Source organism: Schistocerca cancellata, chromosome 2 (assembly GCF_023864275.1).
Source record: "Schistocerca cancellata isolate TAMUIC-IGC-003103 chromosome 2, iqSchCanc2.1, whole genome shotgun sequence".
NCBI classification, from domain to species: domain Eukaryota; kingdom Metazoa; phylum Arthropoda; class Insecta; order Orthoptera; family Acrididae; genus Schistocerca; species Schistocerca cancellata.
Genome location: NC_064627.1, coordinates 576,937,292 through 576,955,752, shown reverse-complemented (window position 1 = coordinate 576,955,752; position 18,461 = coordinate 576,937,292). Strand labels below are relative to the sequence as shown.

Here is an 18,461-nt window from a genome sequence, read left to right as displayed (position 1 = left end):
AAACTGATTACTGTTTACTATGCATCGTATAACGTATTCATATTACATGTTTATATTTGTTTTGAAACACACTGCGAATACATTGCCATATTATTCTTATTGCACCTTTTTGTAGCTAAACACGGGATAATGGCTTAGAAAACAAACTATGTAGTAGTGAAACGAAGAAAACGTTAAAGCAAATAAATGCCTAGCTGGAAAAACGCCACATATATACCTCAATGTAGTATGTATGCTATCCTTGTAAAAGATCTTTATGTATTTATCTGCACAGCCAACAGCCTTGCTGTTGTAGTAATACCGGCTCCCGTCAGACCACCGAAGTTAGCGCTGTCAGGTTTGGCTAGCACTTTTGGCGAGTCACCGTCCAGGTCAGCCGAGTGCTGTTGGCAAGCGGGGTGCACTCAGCCCTTGTGAAGCCAATTGAGGAGCTACTTGATTGAGAAGAAGCAGTAAACTGACAACGGCCAGGAGAGCGATGTGCTGCCCACATACTCCTCCGTATCCGCATCCGGTGACGCCTAAGGTCTGAGGATGACACGGCGGCCGGTCGGTACCCTTGGGCCTTCAAGGCATGTTCAGACGGTGTCTGTTTTGTTTCTTTATGTATCTTTGTTATATTCATTTTCAGCTTTCCACATTAAACGCCGATGACAAAAGCAACAAACAGCGGATACAAATATGCCCAGAGACGCTAGCACGCGGAAATTGTCAATAATGCTCACAGAAGGCACAATATTTCCGGGCAGCGCAGTACATTTCAAAAGTTCTTGATGTTCACAACATTATTCCGCAACCTCTCGTCTTACCATTACACGTTCAGTATTATCGCGCATCAGGAAATACTGCGTAATTTTATCAACAGTCTAGCGGCCGCTTTACCAACGAAGAATGTCGGAGGGAACGTAATTAAATACGTCTTCCTTAAGACCACTGGTTCACCTCCGTGGTTTTGCATTGAGGCAGCCACATATCTGCCAAGGTTTCTCGCGAAGAACCGAAGCAGTCTCGGGTCCTCCCACCTACCACACATATTAAGACTATAAATTAAAACTTTGCATCTGTCTATTCCGACCTATGAGATCCATATAAACATAAATAAGAAAATTTTAAAAAGAAGAAATGCTTGAGAATGTGCCTCCAGAATTGCAAAACACTTACTGAAACAACAGTTTCGCCGGTGAAAGATATTGTTGTCTACACATATTTTCTACATCGCGTTGATAAATAACAAAGTGTTTTAATTAGAACAATTACACCCACACTAGACGACAAAATAAGTAACTTACGTGTAGTACCAAGTCTTTTTGGGTTTTGTCATGCTCCATAAGACAGCTGCAGTGACAATTGCGCTTTTATGAACGATAAGTTAAATTTAACACCAGTTCCCGAAGCAGAATTCAAATCCGCTGACGAAAAAATCGAGTCAGACTGCCCGGCTACATGTGCCCCCCCCTCCCCCCCCCCCCCAAAATAGGGAATATTTATATTAAAAAAAATAGTCGGTTGTGTGTTGCATCAGAAGCTCTAGGTATGATTTCAATTGGCCCTGTACAAATTTTTACCCTTGTTCAAGAACTATACAGACATTAGCCTACCCTTCCGAATACCAGCCGGAAGTTTTAACAAGCGCCTCTCCTCTCGAAATAAAATACCCTCATTTTCTCTCTCTCTCTCTCTCTCATACACTACACACACACACACACACACACACACACACACACACACACACACACATACACACACATACACACACACACAACCGCGCGCGCGTGTAATGGCGTCTGTCTCGAAAAGAAGGGCAACTGGGCTTAGAAACACACGTCAAAGCCACGACGGGCCCAAGCTCCATTACGTGCAGACGCCAGAAATCAAGAATAACGTCACTAACTGCAAAATTGTTGCTGACCTATGTAGGGCAATCTTTCGTGTCGCCTTGGAAGCCGGTTCAGAGCAACTGACAAGAAAATCACTGTGCACTGCGAAATATCCACGGTGACAACTGCTGAAAGCGTTCCACTATATGCACTGAAAAAAATCGTCACTTTCTTCAATTCGTTACAAGCACAGATTATCCTTCTTATAAAATGACGGCAGAGAAAGAAAGGGAGAAACTCAATTGATGGCATTTAGCACCTGTAATGGTCTCGCTTTGACCACTCACGATACAACTTCACATTTTTTTTAGTTTAGTTCACTTTACGAGTACACTTCTGCATGAAATCGAAGAACTGTCTAACAAACAAGCAGCAATTTTTTCACGCCAACTTTGTATAATGCTATCCACGACACTCCATCTTAACTGCACTATTTCACAAGCTTTAAACACTTATATCAATAAGGTCATCGTACTTTTTTTTTCTCAGTTAGTTTTGCGGAGCACTTCGAATATTGAGCAAAGACAAGTAGGTGATTTTGTGTTACATCCACGTCTGAAACTGAATAGACTTTTAACATCAGTAAACGAACGCCCCCTCCCCGTCCAGGCCGTGAGGGCCCAAGAGATGTCTATCGGCAGCCGTGTCAGCCTCTGTCTTGCGGCTTCCTGCTGAAGCGGTATGAAGGGGCATGTGGTCAGCACACCGCTCTCCCACCAGTTTCACAGACTTTACACGCCATGGAACCACTACTGTTCGGTAAAGTAGTTCTTCAGCTGACATCGCGAGGCTTAGTGCACCCCGCACTTGTACTCCCACCAAGGAAAAGTCCTTGATAGTAGCGGGAATCGAACCGGGATCCTGCGCATGGCAGCCACTATGCTGACCACTCAGCTACGGAAGCAGACTAACTAGATGGAAATTAAAACTTGAAATAACATTCTGCACATTACCGTAAAACTCTAGTGGTTTATTGCCAAGAAACGTTTTCATTAATTTTCAATTCCCTCGTCGTAGGTCTAACACACAGTAACTACACAACTAAAACAACCGTTTTAATCGAAAAAAATATTTATGATGAAGTACACATTTCTTTATCTGATGCGTATCCGGAGAATTCCTATCGCGTGTTAAGATTGTGTCAAGCACACTGCTCAAAATAATTAGGGTATCAGACAAGATATCAAATATTACGTAATGAAAAGCTTTTAGCTCAAACTTATCTAATACTACCAGCTATGGTGTTAGAAATTGCCCTACATTGATGTCGGTGCTAACAAGTCAGAGGACAGCTGTTGTATCAATGGTGTCAAAAACAGGCGAAACAATGGTAATTGTTGTCACCTAACATGGCTAAGACTGTTTCCGCCTTACTGCCACGGAATTAATCTTTTTTTGAACTCCTCAAGAAGAGCAACCATCACTACAAATAGGCTTGAGAGGTTCTGGCCAAGGTACAATATGCAATCTAAACAAACCCCGATCATGTTCAATATGACCCTTGCCTGCAAAGAAAATTCAAATGATAACCACAGTTTCTAATACGACATTTGAGCTCTGTGAGGGAGAGCATTGTGTTCCACAAAACGAAAAGAATCGCTAGCGGTACAGCAAACGACAGAGTAAAAGTTCGCAGCGGCTCGTCCCTATAATTTCGAGCGTTAAAAGAACCCTTCCAGACAATGTCGACGTCCACACGTTGTTCACTGATGGTCCTCTCCGCTCCCGAAATAGTGAAAGGTTTCGAGGACGAATGTGAGGCTATTTCACGTTCTCTCCGGGTGTAAACGCGTGTTTTTCAGGTTCGAAACAAAATTTCGACCCGACAGAGAAATTCATGCTACCTTTTCTGTCGCAATGTCACGCACGATTTTACTACCAGCTGTTTCTTTGATCAGTACGTTGTGTTGTGTTGTTAGAGAGCATATGCCAGATGTCTACTTACATGGTTGCCACGTCGACAAAGTCGACTGCAAACAGTTTGGTTTGGTGTTCTACTAGTTTGATGTTCTACTTCCGGATTCTTCTTGAAGCAACTAAATTTCATCCTGCCCTCCCTCTTCCCATTCCTACGAGCTTTAAGCAAGAGGTAACGAATGTGTCTGGTTCTACTTGTGTAAGTAAGCTTCTCCTAATTTCCGTCGATTATCCCGTTGTTTCAACGAGTGTCCACAGTCCCGGAAGTAGAGTATTTGCTACTTCACACTATAACTGAGCAACTTCTATTCTATCGGTGGTATGCCATGCTTCACATTATGAATTAAGTGAATTTATTGACATTGGAGCAACTTTTCTCGTATGAAATTGAGTACCAGCACAAAACGCCGATGAATTCTGTACTCTTTCATATCGCTCATGTATACAGGCGAGTTGAACGGCCTTCTGCCAGTACGTCGGACAAGATTCTCAACAATGCGAATCAGATGATCTTCATTGTCTTCTTAACATACTTTTGAGGACTGAACATGGCAGTGTTAGAGTTCTAGCACGCCACAGACCAATTTTACACTGACGCAAATGAAAAATATTAGCTCATGAAGCGTAAGTTCGAAAATTATCAAACTTTCTCGAGACGCTAATCACGTAACAGGTATAAAATTACTAAATTTTCATTCCTTTCGGAACTTATGTCCATCAATATAAGGTGTAACCCCCGCGGCCACGAATACACTTTTGTACTCGTTGTGGCATGAATTTCTTGCGTTTCCTGAAACAACATGGAATCAGTTTAAGAAGATTGATGGTTAGAAGCTGATATGAAAGTATATGTCTTCTCTCACATCCCAGACATGCTCTGTCAGTCGTAAATCAGAGGATGGGCCAGGCCAGTGAAGGATCCGCAGATTCAGTCCTCAAGGTGTTGCAGTGTGTGATGTTACATTATCCAGCTGAAATATGGCATTTAGTATCCTGGCCGTAAAAGGTACAACAGAGTTTACCATATTTACCACCTAGACAGCGAGAATTCGTCTATCTTCAACAATTACCAAATCAGTCTTGTCATATCCAGTAGACCTTCATACTATGATCCTAGGAGTCGAAGAGATATGGGATTTGAGTCTCACTGGTTCTTGTGACAAATCACCAGGTTTTATGAATAAATCAGCGTCGATCTGACCGCTATACATAGAAATGAAACTGGTAGCTACAGATTGCCACTAGGAGGATGATAATGAGGATTCTGGAACAAATCCCGTGTGGCTAGCGTCAGGGAGCAGCCTCACTGGTTGCTTACTTGCAGGAGCAATGGCGCCACTTGGCCTACCCAACATATCAGTGGCATCACCAATCTCATCAGTAACATAATAATTCATATCAAGCCACACCCCACTCCCCTCTCGTCCTTTACGTCCAGACAACAAAAATCCAAGATGGCAAAACCAACCCAGTTGTGTTAGTAGAAAATTATAAACTCCCTCCCCTATTTCCAGCTAGTCACAGCCTAGTATTAAGAATGAAACAGCCATTCAAAATGCAAGATTGCAGAATTTGCACCTCCAGCCAATCAAAAATAAGCATTAAAATAATGCATAAAAATGGTGGTAAGTTACACTACACCTGTGAGAGTTGGAAGCCACTACTCAACTATTACCATATCAGGAGCAAATACACTCCTGGAAATGGAAAAAAGAACAAATTGACACCGGTGTGTCAGACCCACCATACTTGCTCCGGACACTGCGAGAGGGCTGTACAAGCAACAATCACATGCACGGCACAGCGGACACACCAGGAACCGCGGTGTTGGCCGTCGAATGGCGCTAGCTGCGCAGCATTTGTGCACCGCCGCCGTCAGTGTCAGCCAGTTTGCCGTGGTATACGGAGCTCCATCGCAGTCTTTAACACTGGTAGCATGCCGCGACAGCGTGGACGTGAACCGTATGTGCAGTTGACGGACCTTGAGCGAGGGCGTATAGTGGGCATGCGGGAGGCCGGGTGGACGTACCGCCGAATTGCTCAACACGTGGGGCGTGAGGTCTCCACAGTACATCGATGTTGTCGCCAGTGGTCGGCGGAAGGTGCACGTGCCCGTCGACCTGGGACCGGACCGCAGCGACGCACGGATGCACGCCAAGACCGTAGGATCCTACGCAGTGCCGTAGGGGACCGCACCGCCACTTCCCAGCAAATTAGGGACACTGTTGCTCCTGGGGTATCGGCGAGGACCATTCGCAACCGTCTCCATGAAGCTGGGCTCCGGTCCCGCACACCATTAGGCCGTCTTCCGCTCACGCCCCAACATCGTGCAGCCCGCCTCCAGTGGTGTCGCGGCAGGCGTGAATGGAGGGACGGATGGAGACGTGTCGTCTTCAGCGATGAGAGTCGCTTCTGCCTTGGTGCCAATGATGGTCGTATGCGTGTTTGGCGCCGTGCAGGTGAGCGCCACAATCAGGACTGCATACGACCGAGGCACACAGGGCCAACACCCGGCATCATGGTGTGGGGAGCGATCTCCTACACTGGCCGTACACCACTGGTGATCGTCGAGGGGACACTGAATAGTGCACGGTACATCCAAACCGTCATCGAACCCATCGTTCTACCATTCCTAGACCGGCAAGGGAACTTGCTGTTCCAACAGGACAATGCACGTCCGCATGTATCCCGTGCCACCCAACGTGCTCTAGAAGGTGTAAGTCAACTACCCTGGCCAGCAAGATCTCCGGATCTGTCCCCCATTGAGCATGTTTGGGACTGGATGAAGCGTCGTCTCACGCGGTCTGCACGTCCAGCACGAACGCTGGTCCAACTGAGGCGCCAGGTGGAAATGGCATGGCAAGCCGTTCCACAGGACTACATCCAGCATCTCTACGATCGTCTCCATGGGAGAATAGCAGCCTGCATTGCTGCGAAAGGTGGATATACACTGTACTAGTGCCGACATTGTGCATGCTCTGTTGCCTGTGTCTATGTGCCTGTGGTTCTGTCAGTGTGATCATGTGATGTATCTGACCCCAGGAATGTGTCAATAAAGTTTCCCCTTCCTGGGACAATGAATTCACGGTGTTCTTATTTCAATTTCCAGGAGTGTATTACAGTTTTTTAAACAATGCTTTGAAGTCCCTGAAAGATAAAGTAAGGAATGTCTTTTGGCTATAAATACAATGCTGGGAAAAGATAATGCACCCATTTACCGGTATCCAATCCAGTTAAGATTTATTGTTACAACAATGCATATGGATTACATGAAATGACTGTATTTACAGATAAATAGCAAAAGCGGTTCTGAGGTACCACGTATCAATCCATGCTGAAACACCCATATTAGTACATGTTGTAGCCTCCACGGGCGGCAATGCAGGCGCTGACTCTGGCATCAGCCCACTGCACAGATGGCGAATACTGTCATGGGATACGTTGTGCTCGACCAGTTCATGTAGTTTTATAAGAGTTGTTGTTGACAAGTTGCACAAGTCACTTCTCGTCCCATTATATCGACATGTGCTCGATTGAAGACAAGTCCAAAGTTCATACTGGTCGGCGAAGTTGCTGCACATCTGACAGTTCACGTTGAACTTCACAGGTAGAGTGTGGGCGAGCATTCTCCTGTTGGAACAACGTATCACATTCCAGTTGCAAGAACGGCACAAGAACGGGTCTAATAACTTTCTGCACAGTCGAGGACTGGTTAGCATCCCTCCAGAAACACCTAGTGCTTTCATCGCTTGAGACCACGCCGCACCATTCCATCTTCCAAGTGATCATCTGTCGGCATCAGTCGAGCCGTGCATATTGATGCTGTGGCGTGAGTGGAAGACGGACTAGAGGTGTGCATGCCCGTGGTCCCACTGATAATAACTAGTTCACAACAGTTCGTGTTGATACGTCTGGACTCACAAGCCCTCTTATCTGTGCTGTAGTAGCTGTACCATCAGCCACTGCTGCCCTTACAGTACGGCGATGCTGGCCGGCGTCTGTGCAGCTTGGACGTCCAAAAGCTCGTCTACGGGTGTGAGAATGTTCACGTGACCACTGATAACATCGTCGATACCTAACGCAGCACATTCCGCCACTCGGAAGGCCACAACTTGACCGCTTTCAAATTCGCTCAGTTGGCTGTAGGGAGCACGAGTACGTCCCCGTGGCATGGCTGCCTGCTTGCTCCACATGTTTGCACCACACTGAGCCTTCTGGTTGTGAGCATTCCCTATTAAAGGATAAGACACGGATGGCGCTCTGATAGCTATGCTACTACGCTGTGTGTTGCCGGACGACCTTGAAACTGTAATCAGTATATTAACTATCTCGCAAATGGCATATGCCGTCATAGGATCAAAACCGACGTCGTCTTTCCACATGTACTTTTCTCCGACAATGTATTTAAATTAAAAAGTGGTCAGATATGGTAAACACACGGCCAGAATTGTTAATTCTCTCTTCGTTGGCAACGTGAGAGAGGTTCTCTGGTGACGTTGTCCAGTGTGAAGCGAGAATTCTTGTAATCCTAAAAGATGTCGAGATAAGACAAATGTACACTTTTTATACTCGACTCGCATCTCAGTCTTCTTTAGGTTCAAAATGGTTCAAATGGCTCTGAGCACTATGGGACTTAACATCTATGGTCATCAGTCCCCTAGAACTTAGCACTACTTAAACCTAACTAACCTGAGGACATCACACAACACCCAGTCATCACGAGGCAGAGAAAATCCCTGACCCCGCCGGGAATCGAACCCGGGCGCGGGAAACGAGAACGCTACCGCACGATCACGAGCTGCGGACAAACTCTTCTTTAGGAAACCAGACGAAGAGTAAAGGTGCCCTTCTTTCATACCACATTAATAATGGTTCAGCGTTTTCAGCATCACTTCCACATGATGAGGCGTAATAACAATAAACTCCATTTGCCTCTTCTACTCTTCTTCGTCCCGCGTTTAAAACCAATGCCCTAGATTTGTTCCTTTTTCTTTCGTCGTAACCATGTAACAAATATTCTGTTTAAAATTGTGTTCAAACTGCGTTCCGTTTTCAGTAAAAATTAGCTTTCAAATATTTTATCTCGGCGAAAGCAATCAGACTAAAAAGGATTGATTTATTTGTTACTACAGACCCAATCTGTGCTACCATTGTTAAAATGCTACACGAAGAGACAATATTCTGAGCGTTATTGGGTGGTTACAGCGATCGCTTTTCTACTTAATGATTTGGCAACAGTTTACTTTAAACTGGTGGCCATACCCTTCCGGTCATCACAGTTGTTGACGCCACGTCATTGTGAATCGTTTAAACTATATTGGTCTGTTATCGTATTTCAGCTGTTGATTTATCACATATTCTGAGACAGAGTTTGGGGATCAGCTCGAAACGTTGCGTAAATGTGCATGGAGGGGAAAAAAAATATACTTCGGCTGATCGGCGTAGGAGACTAAATATCGTTAACCAGGTGCGCGGATTCGATCCGGGTCGGTCCACCGTCTTGTCAGAGACGAGTGCAGCCTTTCAAGTTTTTGCAAAAACAATGAAAGAAAAACTATTTTGGGTACAAATCGTTCTGTTGTTTCTCACAATATACACCTTTAAATTTATACACTTGGACCAATTCCACCCTAATTTTCATACTTCAAAAACATTATTTTGGGAGGATTCAGTTTCTTGAGGCGATCAAGATCGCAGTCCGCTTTGTTTGCCACAGGGGAACAAAGAGAAGTTGCTAGGTTATAAACCCGGTGAACACGAGCAATGAGACGTTTATTCGTTGTTTCTCTCGGTCAAGAAACTGGTAGTCTTGCCTAATATCGTGTAGGGCTCCTGCGAGCACGCAAAAGTGCCGCAACACGACATGACATGGACTTGACTAATGTCTGAAGTAGTGCTGGGGGATTTGACACCATGAATCCTGCAGGGCCGTCCATAAATCCGTAAAAGTACGAGGGAGTGGCGAACTTTTTGAAATCTGATGGGTGCGTTAGATCACAGAAGTGCACGAAATAGCACAGGCCTAACAAATACGTTAACAGATTAGTTGAAATTTGCCCATTTGACAACACAAGCATCCTGCGACTTCACAGGAGAATTAAGAACTTGCACTGCAGTGGTGGAACTATACACTAAAGATTCAGTTCTGCACTGTGATCCCCACACACACAATTACATAAGCTATCATTAATGGCCTGCTGCTACCCACTATGGTTTCAGTCTGACCAATCTGTAAAGGGCAATGGACTATACAGTAAGGGTGATCCTACTATGTGATAAGCGACTCTCAAGTCAGCTGATTATATGAAATATTTTTGTTCGATAGGATTGCAACTGATAAAGATCATCATACGGCTTCAATCCGTTTGTATACCATCGAGTCCTGAAGTGAAAAATAATTTCGTGCGATTAAAACTGAAATGCCATACCATTACAATGAAATTACAGTAAACATATATCTGTCATAATAACAAAGAAATTGCAAAGAACACCGTTGTGATACTGACGGTACATCATCTGCAGCTTTGGAAACTTGACGAAAATCTGATTTTATCGATCTTTTCGAAGCTGTATACAAAATGTTCAAGTATTGATACAGGCACTAAAAGCATAAGAGAGATGATAGGAGGTGCACTGTTTGTATTATTCTACAGGTTCTTGAACACTGGCGAAATAATACACTATTCACGCACTGTGTATTGACGTTCAGACGCTTCAGTACAATTCTGTATAGACAGCAATCTGAAATCTTCGGAACAGTAGAGTTTTGTGTATAGTTATTGCCACCTTTAACTACCAAACAACAATCTTTACAGTAACGTTGTAAAAGCCAATGTTGACTGTTGTGTTTCGTTTCGTTGATATGTAGTTTGCAGCAATAAGTATGATTGCAGAATATATATGCATCAATATTAGTTTCAAACTCGGTCATTCATACTGACAAAGCTCTGATAGTTTACGAGTACTTGTGATATATTTTACTGTGTTTTTCATATGACGAATGTTTCTGGCGCGTGTACGAAGTGGTGTAGTGTCAGTGTTGAGGTATGCGCATAGTTTGCTGGGACGAAAAGGAGAATATGGCTAGAAATGATTGAACAAAATAATCACTTTATCAGATTACTTCAGTAAGTGAATCTAATGGATTGGGTCTTTGCCTTAATACGGCATACAGAGCGCCAAAACAGCTCAGTTGTTTTTAAGACACGCCATATTCTACATATTTCACGCGAACGAAGTTTTTAAGCTCACCGAGAAACAGTTTCTGCAATTCTGGCGGCGATTGTTGTACTAAACGGTCTTCAGTGTGCGACCGAACCGCTGAATCTTTCCATCAGTAAATGGGGTATGTTCTCCACTGACTCGGTTGTTTTAACCCCCTCCACTGACGGAATGACCCACTTCCCAATTCCGTATGTATAAAACCAATACGGACTTGTAGCTGTCACGCCTTTGCGCTTACTGCTACGTATTTTAACTGTAAATAGCTCAGTCCCAATGGTAAGAGGTAGTAGTGAATTCACGTAGTTAATATTTGAATCCAGCACAGCTGCCACAAGCACAGCTCACTTTTACTCCACTCCTACCCTCGCCATTGCACCACATTAACTAGGTGCTACGTGGACCTTACTAAATTCACTTGCGTATACATTTTTGACCGTTACTCGCCAGTATTTACCTAATGATTAGTACACTCCTAACCGGACTATTTCCCTAAGAGCTGTGATGATTGAACGGGTTCGATCCACGGCCTACAGTGCCCTACAGTTCACACGGTAACACTGCCTACCTGACCCACTTAACTTGGTAGTGAGCTTATGTATCCAATCACCACTGCTAGCAGCAGTGGATAATCCTATCAGCACGACGAGAGCAGCAGACTTACCGTCGAATTCTCCTGAAAATACTTATAACTACGGTCGCCAGCTCTGAAGGAGCAAAAAAATAAATCAATTTTTGGGCTCGTTTCAGAGTGAAATGGCTTGAGTTGAATTTAAACTTAATTCTGAATATTACTATTTCTGATCATTCTAGATGATTCTACAAAGCAAATACTCTCTCAATTTCTGTGAGTTGGCTTGGTAATTACTACCAAGACAGTTTATGCAACTTCGGTTAACAAAATTCTATCCTTCAACTTATTTAATGATTTTGGATATTACTCTTTGGACCATTGATACAGACTTAGTTAAGTGACTTTACTTGAAAGGTTGCTCAGAAAAATTTAAGTAACTGTAAATAGGCGACTCATTCTGGTGTGACCATTGCTCTTTTCAACATTCTTATACGCTAAAGTATTCTACAACCAAAAGAATTGTAAATGAAAGAGGCGCTGGTGGCCTCAGTCTGATTTCACTATACTATGTTTGAGGTTACTACACTTTAAAATGAACAACATGCGTCGTAATTTTACTCATTACTATATTCTGTCCTCTGCACTTGCATAAAAGAAAACTGGTATTCTCCTTTTACATGTATACAAAGTTCGACTTAACAATTGCAAGCAGTCTTGCCTTGGGTAGACGTGTCGGTGCTGGTGGTGAGATGCATGTGGCTAACGCAGCTCTTCACGCCTCATGCCCTTAATGGCGGCTGGAACTATAAGCTGTAGCACTCGTATAAGCTACTGCACGTCCGCCATAAAATCTGGGCACAGGAACTCTTACAATCAGCCCCAGTGGCATAGAGGCAGCTTCAACAACCATTCGTCGCGTTTTACTCCAAAAACGGCGACGATATTCACCTCTTCGCTGTTGCACAATCACTTTTGTGTGAGCACAGTTACGCACGTCCGATCACGTCAACACTCCCCAGGCCATTCCATTGTTCAGTCCCTGTGTCTCCAGCTACCCCTAGCTACGCTCGTACCACCAAGAGTGGGGGCGTTCCCCTACCACCTTTTTACCGAAATCATTTAGTATTGAAGAATATTTATATTTACTACCCTGGAGTTCATACCAGTCATAATAATTTACTACTAGCGCTTTACAACATTAAATTATACAGTAATAACTTATAATTACCAAGAAAAAGAATACATTTGACTCCGAGAGCTTAGTGCATTGTCTGACAGGCAGCGCTAATTCCCAGTTTCGCCAATAGATGGCATCAGGGTGCACTCCCTGGCAGTCTCACACAAGCGCGCCCGTTTCCGACGCGCGGGCTCCAAATTACTGTCAGCCCACCCTCATTTCAGTTCCGTTACAAGTGCATTGGCATAGGGTAGAGGAGTGACTCATGTAGTACCAAAAGAAGATTATTTTCAACAGTGACATTTTATGTACGTCGAATTCATCATCATTATTATTTTATTATTTAACATTCATTTATGGATAAAGGATCCCTGTCGACTGCTCCATGCTTTAGTCTTGTACGCTCCCCTTGTTCCTGCATGTTTTCTAACTTCATGTTCCCATTTTCCATTAGGTTTTCATATGTATATATTCTTTTGGAAACTTCCTTGGTCCAGATACCTTGCTGCTTGTCCAGCCTACCTCCGTTTCGTCGCCATTACGCAAGGGCGCGCCCATACCTGGGGGCTAAAGGGGATGGTGGGTGGGGTGGGGGTTGGGGAAAAAGGCGGGAGCGCCATCCACCGCCCCTAGCTTTCAGTGAAAGGAAAAAAATCTAGTGTGGAGAGGTGTTTTCTTTCAAGGAAATGATTAAACCGTCAGTATTATGCACGCTTATAACGGGTCCGAACTGGCTAATTTTTTATGGCTTTTTACAAATCGCAATTCGTCTCACAAAATATTGAATATGCACCGTATCTCCAGGTCTAAACTCCCTCTCCCCACCAACTATCGTATGGGCGCCCTTGCCATTACGTCTTCACTACAGTGTATTCCCTAAGACACCTGTTTGATTTCCGGCCTCTAGCAACAATTTTCAATACGTATCTCTCAGTTGCCCGCTTCGCTACACTCGGTTTTTGAATGGTTTTCACATCGAAAGTCCATGAGTCACCGATTTGTCATTACTGGTGATGCACTTTGATTGTAAATTTTCCTTTCTAGACTCATCGGAAGCACAATTTTGGAAGCCCACCTTACGTTACCAAAAATACGCCAGGCCATTTTTATTCCTTTTATTTATCTTGCTATTCATGCAGTCATTATCTTCAGTTGCTCTCTATTAAAACGTTTCATCTACCTTTACAACTTCACTATTCGTTTATACTATTTTATTTTCGATATGTTCATTCTATACAATTTTAAATCTTACCTATGGGGTGATCCTGAACTCCACTGACAAAATTTTGGAGTTTGTCTGGGGACATTTTCTGAGTATTTTGGTATCAGGGACCTGTGATAGGATTTCTTACACCTTTTTTTATCTTTGTATCGGGACTACACTGAAAATATCTGCACGACAGTGGAAATGTCAACGATATGCGCGATGTGTTTAGAGACAAATTCGTTCCAGTCTGAAACGATACCTGCTGTTGACAACAGTACGAGTGGTAGTTAATGTTTTCATCATAATCATCTCGAAAAAATACACTTTGGTTTTTGTTTGTAGGCAGGCAGATGCGTGCAGTTCTGGTACAGATTGAAATCTCCGCTCCACAGTCCCGTAGAACACTGCTAGAAAACGAGGGAGCCTATTTCCATTTATCAATGAGCTGCGCCATTCAGATTTGGCTCGCCCAGGGCGTGTGCTGCAGCGCTGTGGCGCGGGAATTTCAGTGTGTACCAGGACTGCACACATGAACCGGGTGGTTATAACTGAAGTGCACATAATCACAGAGGTCCTGTGTGGGCTGTAATCATCCTGGCACCAAAACTTGTTAGAATTCCGACGTGTTAACGCGGAACAGATTTACACTGGAAAAAAATAGTTCCAATTTTGGCCACAAGGTGCAAATTTGGCTCTGTATTTAATAATATCAACATAGCGTTATCACTTGTTTGGTCTCTTCTGCCCATGTCCCATACCCAATCCGTTACATGTGGAAACATTTCTATACGTCTTTCTGGCATTCACAGCACCAGATTTGCACCTGGTGGCCAAACCTGAAACTAATTATTTCCAGCGCAAATCGGTTCCACGTTAACACATTAGAATATATACCAAATTTCGCTGCCATACGATAATTACAGCCCACACTGGACCTCTGTGAGCAGCTGCACTTTAATTATGGCCACCTCGTACCTATAAACATTCAAAACATTACTTACACAACATAATTTCTTCGAAATGAAAAACTTTTGTCTACCTCTCAATGTTCACTTTACACACCGCCCTACTGCCTGAATACAGTACTGCTCGGTTCTGTCTCGGATTTGTTTTCCTGGGAGTGTTTGTAGTACATTAAAGATTATACAGAACAATATGCATAGATTTGCTGATACACGTCTCTTTATCGGTTCACTGAGTGCAATAGAAGAACGGCTCAATAACGCAGCGCTGAGCTGTCCTTTCAGCGACATTTACCACATCACAGTACATCTGCAACTTTAGAAATTCTTCGCCAGAAAAATTATTCGTTCCTATGCGTATCACTGTTAAAGCACGACTAACACTGCCGTAAAAACAAACACGAAACAGTGCCGAGCAGTAGTGTAAGCAAACTTGAGGGCGAACATTAAATTGGGCATTTCCGTTGTCAACATAAAGAATCCCGTGTGCGTGAATGGAACAGACTGGGTTCCAGACATAACTCGTTGCGCGTACCGACACTGTCTCCACTGTTGAGCAGATGAAAATGAAATGAAGTGGAATGTTCGTATGGCATTTTTGGGCGGGATACCCCATCTGGGATATTAGGCGACTTCGTCGACGAAGATCAAATGATGATAATGACCACATCACAACATCCATTACCCGACCGGATGAAATCTCCGACACGGCCGGGTATTGAACCCGGGTCCCCCCGCATGGCACTCAGCCGCGTTGACCAATCAGCTACCGAGGCGTTCCAGAGCAGTACAGCTACAAAAAGAAATGGGGGTATGAAATCTATTATTCTGAAACGAGTCAACGGAAACTACGGGTCTCCTATATCAAACTATTAAAGAGTCTTTGAACATCCCAGACATTTTGTCGGTGGAGTTCCAGTTCACACTGTCTGAATATTTTTCAGGCCCACTTTCATACGTGCTCCATTCATTTCTTCAAATTGTTCAAGATTTTCTGCACTATCGGCAAACAGTAGTCATCAGCGAACAGAAGGCAGCTTAGATAGTTACATTAACCCGTAATGTTTCTTAGTATCTGAAAACTTCCCCTAGGGCTGCTAAAAACCGTATTGGTGATATGAAATAGCTTCTCTTCTGCCCTCTTTCAGTTCTGAGTTTCTCACTGCGTATTGACGTCGATTGGGAGTATTAGCATTGACATGAGTATTCGTCAGTACCCCCATAACTGTTAGCAAAAACTCTGAACGCAGAAAGCATTCCGTCCCAAACTATGAATTCCACAGACGTGGCAGTTCGCACTCATCGTTCCATTCCGCAGGTTCATTCACGGCTTCGAAATGACCCATAGACTTCTATAACCAACTTGTTCCTTAACCCTGGCAAAAGAAAATTTTTGATTATATGGGGTTCGTGATAATTTTAGGCGGCATCTTGTAACCACATTAAGGAGAAGAGGTCGGCACGTTTCTAGTTTGCTATACCCTGTGTGACAAAATAAACTTGGCTGAATGACAAAACAACGATTGGTCGAAGGGTTTTCTCTGTCGTTGCAATGCTAAACTATTCCACAGTTATCTTTGAATGCGTATCGATAATAACCAGATATTCTATTTTGTAGTCAAGTCCTTTTATAATAATCCGACAGTGTCCCAAGTTATCTTCACGTATAGAGACATCGGTTGCCCACTGTCTGGACTCCAACACTGTATTTTATTTCACACTCACGAAGCTCAGATACCATTGACATATTTAATCATTGCAGTTATCGCAACAGACATGAACATGTATTTGGTGGTTAAAGTAAGTCGATATTACGTGCTACAGTTTTTTTAACTGAAACGCGCGTTTAGGTGTCGCGCTATCAATGGATGATTCGTGAGCAAAAAAGAATTCATACTTCTGTGGAAATCACCTGTTATTTCTACAGAGATACAGCTACTGGATTCCTATGCTCTTTACCTCTGTTTGGAATAACTTTAACGCCTCACGGTAATATATGTGATTGTTTTCTTGTAATTGTAAAAGTGGGCTAGCAGGGTATTTTGGCTTCTTCAGTTGGACAGACGGTGGGAGGGGGGGGGGGGCGGGGGGGAAGAGTGCAGACGGGATAAGCTAAAGGCCCACTGCCATGCAATTCCTATAAGTAGAAGAAACAGCGTATATCAAATACATCCACACCGATGCTGTACTACACGGTGCATTCGGTAGTAAGTACCAACAGCTATTAGAATAACAACCACCAAAAGTAAACAGTAGGGAACTATTATGCAACCCGCTGAGTACGATAACCGTACTGACCACATCTATTACATACTAAACAGGCCGTGTACCACCTCTGACAACAGGGGTTGTTTCCGACACAGACGGTAGTGTTCTCTTTCAATTCTGTCCCTTACGTATTTCCCGGATAGTACAAATGGGACTGGAGACGTCTTAGAACATTTAGTACATTAGACGCTTTACTTCAACTAGGCTTTTGCACTTGTTCACCAGATTATGCGGCAGTTAAATCTCAATCGACCCAACTATTACCATTTCAGAGTCTGATAATGCAATCTACAGAGTAATTTGGGATTTGGCGACTAGGGTTTTCAGATCTCATAAAAAATTGTATCAGTCCGTAGGGACAACGTCTCGGGACTAAACTTGTAATGAAAAACTTTTGTTGGGGGAAGAAACAATCGACTTTTTCGAAGGGAGGAAGGGATTGGGGGGGGGGGGGGCGCAGCGTATCCACAGTTCGTTGGCTCTCAGACACCAAGCAATATAGATCTAGGCTCAACAAATGTGAAGAAAAATTCGGTTGCTTACTCGAAAATCTGGTGTCGCGAGGTTCACCTTCCACCATAGATAAATTACCGAATATTGTTAATGGAAACACCAAAATAACTTTCAGGAGCTGTGCGGACGTGCAACGTTAGAGGGCTGGTTGTTAAACGCCAAGTAACAACGCGTCATTTCTTCAGTTCAGCTCCAAAAGACAGCAGATGCACCACGTACGCTCTACAGCAACCGGGCGCTCACGGCGCTGTGTACTCACCGCGCCGGCAGAGCCCTGGCTGTGACGCGCACACGCGACGCTGCGCGAAGCGAGACGAAGCGACACGACGCCCCCACTGACTTGCGCCGAACTGCGCTTCCGACCTGGCACGGCCCTTTCCATCGGCTCGCTCGCCTCTGCGACGTCACGAGCGCAGCAGGCACGTGGGCGGGGCATCTGCGCGAAGAGGCGTCACGCAACAGGTATCCTCGCAGTGTTTGGGGGTCCGGTACTTAATGGCCAAATGTTATTCTGTTGTTGATACAAAAGTAATGGACATGCAGGTATGTAGTTTACACGCACAAATCATAAGGATCGAAAGAAAGGGAAAGCAAAAGTGGAATTTCCGTTTATTATGAACTCCCTACGCGCTGTTGTGACTTGTACAGTACAGTTGGCAGAACAGACGCGTGCCATTGAGCTGCGGTTGAATGTTAAGTTTCCACAAACGAATTACACAATGTGTTTTATCCATCTACGACACGC

At 44.0% G+C, this 18,461-nt stretch overlaps 1 protein-coding gene across 2 annotated transcripts in view; it reads right to left on the bottom strand.

Moving 5' to 3' along the window:
• LOC126162181 (inositol polyphosphate multikinase) overlaps positions 1-18,084 on the bottom strand; it is a 362,534-nt gene extending 344,450 nt beyond the window's left edge. The window contains exon 1 of one of the 2 annotated variants that reach the window (XM_049918502.1): positions 17,976-18,084. The gene's annotated coding sequence lies outside the window, so the exon portion shown is untranslated. Of the gene's footprint in view, positions 1-17,746; positions 17,766-17,975 lie in introns of those variants that run through there. The other variant, XM_049918503.1, reaches the window with a different exon arrangement.
• Between the last annotated feature and the right edge of the window lie 377 nt (positions 18,085-18,461).